We start from the raw sequence: 12,306 nt of genomic DNA on the forward strand, positions 1-12,306 counted from the left end.
AGAAAGAGCAATCAAAGATGGCAACGCTTGTTGTCAGGTGTATACTGGTAATTTTCAGTTTGTTCAACAATGTATCAGTGATACTGTACGATTTCGTTGAAATAAAATTACAGAGTAGTTTGCTTTGTGATCTCTCTCTCTCTCTCTCTCTCTCTCTCGTTGAAATAAAATTACAGAGTAGTTTGCCTTGTGTTCTCTCTCTCTCTCTCTCTCGTTGAAATAAAATTACAGAGTAGTTTGCCTTGTGTTCTCTCTCTCTCTCTCTCTCTCTCTCATGGAGGTACATATATTTAGTTGTTGGTGATTATTTCCATTGTTCAGCTTATGTTGTTATGCACTTTTGTCACGTAAAATGGTTGACATTTTTTGTAGGGAGAGAGTTACCTAAGTCATAGGGATTTGTCACGTAAAATGGTTGACATTTTTTGTAGGGAGAGAGTTACCTAAGTCATAGGGATTTGTCACGTAAAATGGTTGACATTTTTGGTAGGGTGAGAGTTACCTAAGCCATGGGGACTTACGCGCAATCACACTTTTTCTTCTTTGTAGAATAATGAGAATGCTTAATGAAAATAGTCGTTTATGACCATACCTGAAGTGTATTCTGAGGAATACATAAAAAAGGTAAAATTACCAGTAAATACCTTTTTTGTGCATTCATTTTTTTAATTCTCCTCACTCATTCATTCTAAATACATAAATATTACATGAAATCTTAGGAAAACATAATATTGTAAGTAAGAAAAAATTATTAGCTATTTCAGAATTAGGATTGTATAATTTTTTTCCAGAGTTTAAATAAAAACATAATTACATAATGTATACAGCACCACTGCATTTTAATTTTAAAGCCAAAGTGACACTTTTGACTTTTGACGCATGAAGACAAAAACACCTTAATTTTGTCAAATGATATCTGATACAGACTTGATGTGGAGAAAGAGAACATTTTTACATGTATGAATGAAATGTATTTGCTAATTATGAAATATACATGTGCTAATTATGAAATATACATGTGATTCTTTTGGTATCAGTAATTACATAATGTTCTCACCAAGTCATTCTATGACTATGAACAGATGAACAGATACAATTTCTGTAAGATTTAACAATGCACTTAATTTGTGGATTAATATTCAATATTTTTACATTATATTATATTATGTTATTCATAGTATATCTAAACTCAATTATACAATATATGTACAGTATTTAATTCCTTGAGAATATTCTGTAATTAATGTATTCTGATCCAGAAATAATTGATTTATGTTTAAACCAAAGTGACGCTCAACTATTAGCAATGCACGGGGGGGGGGGACCAAAACAGTATACTTCCTCCCAAGGTTTATCATAAGAAAGAATTTAACAAATCCTAATATATAACAATTAACACCTTCTATTATCGAATATCACATGAATGTCGACCTGGGAATCTTAAAACATCGAATTAACCTTTTCTTTTCCACATTCTGCCTAGAAAATTAAATTGTACATAAAAAAATATATACTGCAAAATGTGCCCTTTTTAAATTCAGCAAGGCAATTTCTATAACAATTTAAATGAGCAACACATAGGTGTTTAAATAACTTTTTAAAGTTACAATTTTGATTTATGATGCATTAAAATTAAAATTAATCAAAATTAATTACCAAAATTGTAATTAAATAATGTTCTTGATGTTGCATACTAGATAAAGAACACAAAGAAGAATGATGCTAAATTTCATGAAACTGACCTTGTTCATCATGACATGTACACTCATTTATGCAAGTAGCAAGGGTGTAGCAACATTCTTGCGTACACACGATCACTGGAGATCACGTTTATCAAAGTGAAAATATAATACAAGATCTAATGCAAACAAAACAATACGCTTTTCGGGACCTAAGGGTCCTTTTGTCAAGGCAAACACTCGCAGGAACACAAATAAGAAACCCACAAAAATTGCAATAGAAAAAAAGGGTAAAAATATGAATCCCTCCAAAACGAATCAATCGTTTTACAGAAAATATGTTAGTCCTTTCATAAATAAAATAATTTAGTTTTATTCATTCTTGAAAAAGCAGGAAGAACCACATATATTTTGTATTTTAACTTCTTTTCTTTGGTAATTTTGTTTTGTACTTATGTTTTTCGTGAGTGTCTGCCATTGACTATTTGGATATATATGTGTCAATCATATTACAATAATTTTTCACAACATAATGGACTAATAATCCATGAAATTTTATTTTTGTTCTAAGTTGCGACGAAATTTATATAAGCGATATAACATGTAAAGTTTCTTTCCACCAAATAGTGGATTAATAATCCATTAAATTATATCTTTTTCTGAGCTGAGACAAAATTTCTACAACCCGTTAAAAATTAAAGTGATTTTTCACAAAATAATAGATTAATAATCAATGAAACGTTCTTTTTCTGAATTGAGACGAAATTTCTATACCAGATAAACATGAAAAATATTTTTTCCCGAAATAATTGACAAATAAACCATGATACGTTATCTTTTTTCTGAGTAAAGATGAAATTTCTATAACCCAAAAAGCATGTAAACTTAATTTGTTTCTTTGTTTTTCTCTAAAAAATACTACTATTCTCGACACACGAAACAATGATATTCACTTAAAATGAATTGGCTGCTAATTTACTCTTACAACGCACTTTATATATATATATATATATATATATATATATATATATATATATATATATATATATATATATATATATATATATATATATATATATATATATTCTTCTTCGACAGTACTGCGCTTATAGGGTTACTACTAACGGGGGTCCTTCGCTTAGCGCCGTGTAACAGAAAACATAACCCGCTCAACCCGGATGAGGATCACATTAAACTGAAATTTCAAAATATGATAGTTTTATTTCTTCACATTCAGTGTATTCTTTTCAAACAGAGTTGGCCTTATATTGATCATTCGTAAATAGTTAATTTAATGCGGCTAATTTCTTTCATTACTATCCTGTGTTAAGTTTTCGATCAAGACACTTTTGGTAGAAAATGATCAAAAGAGAACTTTTGTTTACAAAAGTCAAACAATTTAATTGACGAAATGTTACTGAAATTGCAGGAAGAACCATCCTCTCTGTCCGGGCGGCAGAAAACAAACGATTGTACACAGGCGCAGAATGGAGTCCTGGCTCTGCACAAGTCGGTCCAAGTGGGAATTGTTAATGTTAGGTTCAAGTCATACTTTATTATTTAATCTCTTTTCTTTTTAATCCTTTTAATGATTTTCCCATGAAATGTAAATACCCTTGACTGGATACACAACACTGTGTTTATTATACTTTGTCCAAATGTTTGACACACTTCGATTCTACTACTCTAAAGCTTGAAACTTTGAATTTAAATAACAATACACGTTCTTACTTCAGACGCAGATTACTTTCGGATCTTCAAAAGCAAACCATGTAATGTTATGTGATGACAGAAATGATCATTAGGCTTCAGCGGAGCTGCCGGATTTTTCTAACTAGAAGATGATTATAAATACATTCCCAAATGTCACGGCAATTTTCTCGTTTTCATTTTTTAAGACAAAAATACGTGAAATTTTCAGAACCACTGGACGACTTTTGCTGAGCAACTCTCCAACCCAGCGTGACATGACACCATCAGAGTAGAATCCCCAAAGCAATACATCTTCGTCCAAAAATATTTTGTGTGTGATTAAATGAAGTAGTAAATTACAAAAAAAATAATACATGTACAATGCAATTTACAAATAGGTATCTTTGTGTAAATTAATATTTGCTTACACAAGAGAGACAACTCTTTAGCAGAAAGTTGTAAAAAAGCAGTCCACCTATCTGTAAAACAAACGCAAACAAAGTTTTACATGTTAGTATCGTACTTTGATGCAATCGCAATATATAAAATGCATTTCCTGAAGTGTTTTGATCATTTTTAGTTTGTCTTTATCATGACTGGCAATGTTTGGCTGTCAGATGATAAATGTTTTATCTGAAATTAAGTTTCAATAGCAAAATATGCGCAACCATTCTATATTGTTGTCTTCATTTTATGCCTCCTATACGGATTTATGGCAGAAGGGGTACTCACCACTCCTTTGGAAACGGCAGAAGACGTTACTGTAAATAGTGTTCTGTTGTTCTGATTGACTACTACTATGTTTTATGACGCCAAAATCAGCAACTTTGAGGAATAATGTATCGGTATACAATCCATTTGAGAATATACGAACAATTATTGGAAATTTCAAAGACCCAACTGAAAGACAACGATTTGAAAAATGTGTAAATGATCTCTTCATCTCAGCGGATTTTTCCCGAAAATGGATCTGGTTACTTAATACATATTTTGTGGGGTCATTTTGTACAGTCTACACGAAGAAAACAAGCTATTTACATTAGAAAGTAACGAAATACGTGTAGCATGAATGAAAGAAATATAGCTTACATTTATATACCTACGACATTCATACGTTTAATGTACAAAAAAGAACGGAATAATAAAGGCGATTTCCAACGACACACCAAACGATGGATCAAATATCGGCTGTCCTGCTCGATGTGCAAGCGATTCATTGTAAAATTCAGACTAACAGTGACTGGTTTGTTCTGGAAGAAGCTACAAATTCCTGCTCCTGCTGGCTATCCTGCAGGGTCTGGATTTTCCTCTTGCACAAGAAACTGAAGTGACCGCGTTGTCTGAAAATGACGACTACAACTAGAACCGCCATCACAAAGATCACAACGGTCACACCAAAAACTATCCAGAACGCTTTCATAGAATCATCCATTGGAGCTTCCTCTGGTCTTCTCATGGACGGGGGTTCAGTAGATAAAGCAATATCTGAAAGAAGAACAACTTACCCTCAGATTACCGCCACTATATTTTAGATACAACAATGAGAAGCCATGACTGTAACACAGTCCGTAATTAAAATTCATTTTCAAAAGTGTACATCAACATGGTCATGTGATCTAAAATATAACATTAATTTCATATGAACGTGGTCATGTGATATAAAATATGACATTAATTCTGCTGCTATATCTTTCAATACTAATATACTTCAACTAGTCCTGATTGTTGAATTTCGCAATTTTGACACAAATATGCACACGCTTTTGTTTGGTAGTAAACAAGAAATGATAACAGTGGTACGTAGTTGGTGTGAAATTATGTACAAAGTCCATCTGATCGTCTGAAGTTTTCATTTGTGTATCAAAACTTTATTGCAGGTACATGTACATATACTTTTCAAGTGTGTGTGTGTGTGTGTGTGTGTGTGTGTGTGTGATTTGGATTTTTAACGTAGCTTTAACAATTTTTCAGTCATATCGCTACGATGACTGCAGTGTGGCAGTTTTTAGTGATGTCTAGCACTGGGGCATCATGCCGCAGACATGTAGCACGATGTCCCACCCAGTCACATCATCCTGACAACAGGCTGACCAGTCCTAACACTCACCGCTTAATGCTGAGCGCCAAGCGAGGCAGCTGTTAGTACCACTGTTATAAGTCTTTGGTATGACTCGACCGGGGATCGAACCCACGACATCCCGCATCCGAGGCGAACGCTCTAACCACTAGGCCACCAGAGCGGTCCTTTGCAACTGCATGTATGTGTGTGTGTGTGTGTGTGTGTGTGTGTGTGTGTGAGAGAGAGAGAGAGAGAGAGAGAGAGAGAGAGAGAGAGAGATACGGGTGGGGGAAGGACAAACACAAGCTTACATCTCGAAGTGTCACCCTCTCTCGCCCAGTTCCTGAACACGGGATCGGCCCACAAAATTGATACAAAGCCAAACGTGAAGAATAGTCTTACTAGCATCTTCGCCCTGAAATAATAATAATAATAATAATAATAATAATAATAATAATAATAATAATAATAATAATTCTTTTTCGTAGTATTGAATGTATCCGATTATCTGTACAATCAAGCAACTGAATACAAAGTCATGCATCGTATAACCCAGCGGTGCACAGCCTTTTTCGGCCAAGGGCCAGATTGCTTTTTCTAAGACCACTCGAGGGCCGCAAACACTAATTTCTGTAATATAATTACTGTTCACGGGCAAGATTTATGTGTTGTTTTAATTTGTCCTGAGGGCCGGACAGAACACGTTCGCGGGCCGAGGGTTGTGCACCCATGATATAATCAATCCCTGTTATTAGATCATGCGTCATAGTTATTGACTTTCTACAGTCCTGTCATATTCAGTTGAGAGTATGGATTGAAATGTAATAATAATAATAATAATAATAATAGCAAATCTTTTTGTAATACTGAATGTGTCGATTTCTGAATAATTAAACAAACGAATATAAAGTCATGCGTCAGAACAAAATTAAACTATGAATATTCCATTACAATGTAATTATTTTAAGTCACTTTGAAAGAATGTACATACCCCGCTTAAAGCAAATCAGTTGTTTCTTGATCTTTAAAACAGGCAAAAGAAACCAATGAATTCCAAAAAAATATTGCACGTTTCCAAGGAAGGACGAACACAAAAGACTCACATTAAGCTGGAACAAACACACGCATGTAAATCTTTCTCACAAAACAAGTTCTTTCGGCAATCCGTTTATGTCTAGAGAGTGGAGTACGGCAGGTAAATTTGTTTTTTTAATATATTTTTAGATACGGAAAATCCATCAGGTTACTAAAAATAGCATATTAGCTCACTCATTACATATCTATATATCTATATATACACAGAGAGAGACAGAGAGAGTAGACATGTTATTACATCATGCGTCCCAGTTATTGACTTCTTACAGTTCCATCCAGCTCAGTTGAGAGTATGTGTTAAAATTAAATAATAATAATGATGACAATAATAATAATAATGTTAATAATAATAATAATAATAATAATAATAATGATAATAATAATAAAATTATTATTATTATTATTATTATTATTGAATGAAATAGCAGCTTGTTTTTGCACAGAAAAAAGCTAGCATACACTAATAGGGATGAACTGGAGCTGAGCTAGTAACCTAGTAGAGAAGGCAGTCATGTCGAACTTATGTTCCAGTTTTCTCAAAAGTCATCTCTTCACGTTCATTATGGGGCACTTTAACCTCAAACTGGAATAAACATTACTTCGTAGGTTTGAGAGAGAGAGAGAGAGAGAGAGAGAGAGAGAGAGAGAGAGAGAGATCTTTAACGGGGAAGGGACGCATCGGCAGCAAAGATTAGTTCCACTACAGCTGAAGTTGTCAATTCCATATTTTTTTTCAAAGCCCATCGGTCCTTTACACACCCCACCTAAGCCTCTGCAGAAAGAAATACGTTCACCACTGCCAAAGTAAACACAAATTAAATCTCACCACTATACAATATGCATGTGGTTTTGAACATCTTAATATCTTAAATATTCATACATTAAAAAAATCCTCAGACAAATGAAAAAATTGAGAAGTTTTACATATATTGGTATATTCTCCTCAAAATTAATCACAATGAAACTCCCTAAACACATACAGGTATATTTTTGTTCTCCTTTTATTGTCTTTTTTTCAGAAATATTTCACTGGCATCAATTCTTCTTTCTCGTCAGTACATGTTCGAATAGGAACCCAAGACTACCTTGGTGAAGAGAATAATTACACTATTGTCAACACACTATTGGGAATTCGATCATTACAATCGCAAATTATAGAAGTTGACAGGCAAATTTTTCAGCCATCTGGGTCTGATCTGTTTTTTTTTTTTTGTGTGTGACTAATTATGTCGTTCTCGATATCTACGATGGTACATACATAGACTTACATACAGTACTATGTTTCATTACCTAGGCTTCAAACCCGCGGAATTAATTAAATAGATTTAAAGCATTCCAGAAAAATTAAAATGCCAGATGTTCAATTATATCCAGCACTCTAAAAATACTGGACGAGTCAGATCTGAGATATTTTTGCACAAATTGAAACCAGTTATGTACCGTCCAACACACGCTTGTATACTGAACAATACGCCGCTTGGAGTGGACATCCCCCACTGATCTACTATCAAGTGCCCAGTTATGCACTATCCAACACCCAGTTATATACTAATCAACACAGACCTCTCCGGTGGATTAGTGGTTAGAGCGTCCGCCTCGGATGCGGGAGGTCGTGGGTTCGATCCCCGGCCGAGCCATAACAAAGAATTATAAAAATGGTACATATAGCATGGGACATCATGCTACTCAACACGCCATTTAGAGTGGCCAGCATCCAGTGATATACTATAAAATGCCCATGTTATATCTTCAACAAGCCGTTTGGAATGACCATCACCCAATTAATGGGAAATCCTAGGTTAACAAAACTCTACTATCCATCACCCATTGGAGTTAGCAAAAACGCACACCTATTACTAAGAGTAGGATGTCTAAGAAGAGAGATTTAATAAAACACTATAATTTTTTGCTTTTCATTTAAGTTTTAATTGTTAACTTTAGTTTCTAAAATTTAAATTGAAATTTAATTTTTATTATAAATTTGAATTTCAAGCTGTCTTCATTTTTATTTAAATTTTCATTTCCAATATTTTTTATTCTATATTTCTCTTTTTTCATTTTCAGTTTTAAATTAAATTTTGCAGTTGAGTTAAATCTGCCACATTGTCAAGCAAAGGCAAAATTTGGCGTTAAGCTAAGGTTTGATGTAAGGTAGGAGCATTTGTTTTGCTCAAGTTTGAAAACGGAAGAACTCAAAACACATTTGAAGCTGTGCATCATACATGGATTGTTTGCACTTGTTAAGATAAGGATTTTCTGTAGGTAAAAGTTTGCTTGAGTAAATGGGAAAACATAAAATAAAATACGAAAGATTCGTTAACTGAACATTCCACTAACAGATAAAAACAGAAAACAATTTCATACAAAAATGCTTACGGTAGTCACTTCAGTGACCGATGGCAAGAAGACAGAGTTGACATGCATGCGTACGAAAAATGCAATAATGGATTCAAGTGCAAAATATGTAGAGTTTAATAAAAGAAAATCATTATAGAACAGGAAATGTAAGGATTTCCTGGAAAGAGAAAACAGTTTGTCAACTCACCCAGACAAAAGAGCATATATTATGGAAACGTTTAATAGAACCTTAAAGTCAATTACGTGAAAGTATCTCACTCCCATTAAAATCAGAAATGGGTTAACGTTTAACCAACATCAATTGAGGGATAACACCCGTCACAGTATGCATGAACCTATTCGGTACCCAACAACTGATACATTTGGTACTCCTAAGTTTAAACCATATCAAACAGCGTTTTTAAATACAAGATTGTAGTATGATCAGCTTTATGCTACTCTAAACAATATTTCCAAATGGATACCGTCCTAATATGTATTGAGAAATATTCAAAAGGGGGCCACTTAATTCTAGAAAACACATTCATTTACAAACTTAATTATTTCATAGGAGAAAATATAGAGCTCATTCTTCATTTTTAAAAAAAAATGTTACCTCTTTACGACAAATAAGATTGCATACACAGAGTTAAAATATCTTAATTATCAAAAGAATGAAGAGAAAAATATATTAACTCCTGCAATGGAACGATGATGAATCGTTTAACAACCGAGAACCAGCTGAACAAGTTAATGCCATTAAAATAAATTAACAACCGAGAACCAGCTGAACAAGTTAATGCCATTAAAATAAATTATGTGTCAGAGACACTTCTCCATTATAGACGACCGAAGTACAATACATAAAAACAAGTATCAAGGAGCACGAAGACGTTGAGTTTTCGAAACGTTACTAGTTTCTAGTTACTGATGCGGAGAACAAGGTGATAAAGAAAATTAAGACACTAAAATCTGCATCATATACAAAATACTGAAGGAAAAAAGTACGTCCAAAATCATCACATGTAAGGAACAAAACGTTTCACGTTAAAACATGCCAATGCGACAGCCATGTACACAGTGTCAAAGCATGGTAATACGTGACATCACAGAACAAATAAAGAAATAGTATTCATAACTATGCAAATCTTTCCTAACACATATAAAAAGCTAAAATGTAATATAATGTAAAAGATTACAACCTAGTATGTGAAATGTTTAACAAGATAAGAGGTAATGAAAGTAACACAGATGTTGTTCCAATGACGGGGACATTTTGCCTTCTCTCAAATTTAGTTGAAAGATTGCATACCAATTGTACAAACTATATGATCAACTACGTATTTGTCCTTATACACTATATTAGCATTTGCAATTTTAAGACATCCATAAAACCGTCTGTTACAAACAAGGGTCAGAAAGTGAAGCAAAATAGGTTGACGTGAGAGGAATTTCTAAACCACATGGATAAATTAAATTACAGTATATCTTGAACAGTATGTCAATATACAGATTTGAAGACGTAATTTTAAGATGAGAGAGAGAGAGAGAAAAAAAAATGAAGAAATAATTGCATGTGAATGTTGAAAAACGGTCAATATAGATTCATTGTATTTCCATAGGAAACGTCAAAAATTCACATTACTTTGCACAAAAAATTTAAATAATGGACGTTAGATTAAAAAAAGAAAGTGTAGTACATTCCCCTTGTCCTGCAATTGAAATCAGTCCAAATAATTGATCAACTCAACTTAATTAAGATAGCACCGGGGCTACATTAACTAGACACAATTTATTGTACTGATGCTAGATTTGTGACATGGAAGTATTTAAAAAAATTATAACTACGCACTATAATTTGACAATGTTGATTCTATGCAATGATTTAGATACAATATAGCAACGGATTAATACATGTAGAAATATCTCGACTGAATCACAGAACATGAGATTTTCGTAGAGTTAACTAAACTGGCAAAATCCCGCTGTGGGATTTCTTATAGGCATTTACTAGGCGAAATAATTTATTGTACTGATGCTAGATTTGTGACATGGAAGTATTTAAAAAAATTATAACTACGCACTATAATTTGACAATGTTGATTCTATGCAATGATTTAGATACAATATAGCAACGGATTAATACATGTAGAAATATCTCGACTGAATCACAGAACATGAGATTTTCGTAGAGTTAACTAAACTGGCAAAATCCCGCTGTGGGATTTCTTATAGGCATTTACTAGGCGAAATAATGAGCCAAATCAGTACACAAATTTCTTGTTTGTTTCCAGAAAGATCTCCAATATAAATTACTTTCTGTGATATAAATCAATTATAGTCTCATCTTCTATTACCCGTTGATCAAACGGCTTGCTTGTATCCACGGTTTGCATCTCTATTTCCTCTGATAATTTTGGTTGTGTTTATACAACAGTGGATTCTAGATGATATTTTACCTAGTCTTTTTAATTGGATACAACCATCCATTGCCTTTTTAATTGGATACAACCATCCATTGCCTTGCTTCTTTTGCCTGTTGTAACCAAGGACTACATTCCAGTATGTTTTGATGTAACCTTTCCTGGAGATATGAACTGTCTTGCCATCTGGTTCTACTAAGTAGACTGTTTTGTTTTGTATTTTCGAGTTATTGTGTTTTATGTTTTTTTTTTTTTTCTCAAGCTGTACTGTAACCAATTGATGCGAAAGTATTTCTTCATGTCCTCTTTCTAAAAGTCGAAAACTTTGCATGAAAGTTATCAAGACATCTGATGCTTTTCTCTGAAGATGATTTTATGACTTCAAATGGAACTAGATACTTCATTGACCAATTGTATTTCAAATTATCATTACCTAGATCTGAATTTAGTGCACGTTTAATAACTTTCAAGCATATTAAATTCGAGTGGCCAACCGAATGTTAGGAAACAGAAATGATCAAAGACTTTGCAAAATCAAACACTGGGAAAAGTCTTAATGAACGTGTAATGGTTGTTTTGTTGTTTATGCGTTTGAACCTTTAACTACAATTGTTGCTATAGCAGTTGTTACTGTAGTGTCCTTTTATCACGCAATGAAGTCGATAATGAGAAATATAGAATGCAATAAAAAGTCAGTCTAAATTAATGTAATTCAAAGTTTCGTCTATTACGAAGTTAGCCATTTTAAATATTCAACTATTTTCTTGTCCTCTTTTCTTTTATCAAAGCATTTAACAGTTCATGATTTGTTCTCACTGTTTATAATATACCTTGTCGGATGATCGAATGAAGATCATATGATGAAAAGATCAATATGAAGGTCATCTTCACTATTATCTTAAGTTTTTGTAAATTAAGTCATATCTCATTAAAATCAATAGATAGAACACTTAGCATTATCAGTTGTCTTGAAAAACTCGAACTTTTGCTTTTTAAATTATGTTAAAATTGTCGTCGTTAT

General features: G+C 33.1%; 1 long non-coding RNA gene across 1 annotated transcript; it reads right to left on the reverse strand.

Moving 5' to 3' along the window:
* Positions 1-820: 820 nt before the first annotated feature.
* On the reverse strand, positions 821-6,612 carry LOC149780827 (uncharacterized). The gene is made up of 3 exons (XR_016415150.1): positions 6,422-6,612; positions 5,742-5,845; positions 821-4,856 (listed from the first exon to the last, which is right to left on the reverse strand). It is a non-coding gene; the product is annotated as an uncharacterized LOC149780827 (long non-coding RNA).
* Between the last annotated feature and the right edge of the window lie 5,694 nt (positions 6,613-12,306).

The sequence above is a fragment of the Sinohyriopsis cumingii genome, chromosome 16 (assembly GCF_028554795.1).
Source record: "Sinohyriopsis cumingii isolate HCF-2022 chromosome 16, ASM2855479v2, whole genome shotgun sequence".
Lineage (NCBI taxonomy): Eukaryota > Metazoa > Mollusca > Bivalvia > Unionida > Unionidae > Sinohyriopsis > Sinohyriopsis cumingii.